Here is a 2,500-nt window from a genome sequence, read left to right on the forward strand (position 1 = left end):
CACACACACACACACACACACACACACTCACACACACACACACACACACACACACACACACACACACACACACACACACACACGCACACACACACCCACACACACACACGTACACACACACGTACACACACACACACACACACTTATTTACACATATCCCCCAACTTCTGTTTACGTGTTGCGTGCTCGTCTCCTCCACCCGTGTATGTATCTAGGCCTACCTACGTGTGCGTGTGTTTGCGTTTGCACGTGCGGAAAAAAAGGGAAATATTTCGGCATGTTGAATTTGCAATTGAATTGAGCCGGATTCGCACTTCCATTGTATTTTCTGTTTTATTTAACTTCACCTATTCTGATTTATCCTGTTGCTCTGTTGTATTTTGTGACAGATTTCTGAAAAATAGAGCCTCGAACGTGTGGCTTTTGGAGGCTGTAAAATATTCATGTAAATATGTACGGTAAAGGTCCATGCAGCTGTCAATATAAAAAGTAAAATAAATGAATAAATAGATATATAAATAAATCAATAAATAGATAGATAAATAAATAAGTAGATAAATAAATAAATGAATAAATAAATAAATAAATAAATAAATAAATAAGTAAGAAAGGAAGGAAGAAGGAAAGAAAGAAGGAAAGAAATAAAGAAAGAAGGAGAGAAAGAAAGAAAGAAAGGAAGAAAGAAAGAAGAAAAAAAGAAAGAAAAAAAGAAAAGAAAAAAATGAACAGGATAATAGATAAGAGGTCTATAATGAAGATGATAACAGTAATAGTGGCAATGAAAATGATGATAATGATAATGATAGTAACATCTATATCAATACTAATTCTATCATTACTACTATCAAGTATGATAACGATCATTAGGATTTTGATAATAACTATAAAAATGATAATAGAGGCAATGATGGTAATGGTAATGATAATGATAATAATAGATATAGTAATAGTGATGACTATGATAATGATGACAATGATAATGAAAAAGTTGATAATAATGATAATGATGATAACAATCCCTCTAATAATTCTTATAATGAAAAAATAGAAGCAACATTAACGCTAGTGATAATGATAATAGCAATAATGATGATACAAAAATAATAATAATGATAACGCCATTAATAACAATGACAACAATAATAAGATAATGATAATGGGAATAATCATTAATAACAACGATGATAGTAATAACAATAATGATAATGGTAATAGTATTGATAATAATGATAATGATAACAATGATAACAAAAGTGATAATAATAATATTTCAACAATACTGATAATCATAAGGATAATCATTATTGTTACTATTACTTATAAGATTATAACAATAAGAATAATTGTTATAATGATGATGATGATAATAACAATACTAATACTAATACCAATAATAATACTGATAATGATAGTAATAATAATAATGATAATAATAATAATAATAATGATAATGATAAGAATGATGATGATAATGCTAATAATAATAATAAGCGTATTATTAATAACAATAATAATGATAACAATAATGACAATGATAATGATAATGAAAATCATGATGATAATGATAATAGTAATAACAATTAAAATAATAACAATAATAATAATGATAATGAAAATAATGATAATAACAATATTTATAGCAATAATGATAATAATAAAGATAAAAGTAATTGTAATAATGGTAATAATGAATAAAAATACCAAAAATAATATTAGTAACAATGATAATGATAATAATGATAATAGTAGTAGTAGTAGTAGTAGTAGTAGTAGTAGTAGTAGTAGTAGTAGTAATGATAATAATGATGATGATAATAATGATAATAATAATAATGCTAATAATGATGATAATAATAATAAATTGGTAATAGTAATCGTAATAGTAATGATAATAATAATGATCATGATAATGATAGTAATAATAATAATAACAATAACAACAATAATAATAATAATAATAGTAATGATAATAATGATAATAATAATAATAAAAATAATAGTAATAATAATAATGATAATGACAATAATAATGATGATAATGCTGCTGATGATAAGCATTATAATAGTAGCAATTTTGATTATAAAGATAATGATGATAATAATGATATTAACGATGATGACGGTAACAACGATAGTAAAGATAATAATAATAATAATAATAATAATAATAAAATGAAAATAATAGTAATAATAGTGATAATAACAACAATAATAACAACAATGATAATGATGATAGAAATGATAATGATAATTCATATAATAATAATGAAAATAATAATACTAATAAGGATGATAATACTAATAATAATGACAATAATGCTAGTAATGGCAATTTCTCTCTTTCCTTCCACCTTTTCTTTCTTTCTTTGGTCCTTCGCCAAGAAATCGACCTCCTGATCTTGTGAGACATTCCATTGCTTATCTAATTGCTAACACACATTTCTTCTTCTTTCTTCTGTCTCTGTCTTGCACCCTTTTTCGTTATCTTCGTTTTTTCATA

This window comes from Penaeus vannamei, chromosome 25 (genome assembly GCF_042767895.1).
Source record: "Penaeus vannamei isolate JL-2024 chromosome 25, ASM4276789v1, whole genome shotgun sequence".
NCBI classification, from domain to species: Eukaryota; Metazoa; Arthropoda; class Malacostraca; order Decapoda; family Penaeidae; genus Penaeus; species Penaeus vannamei.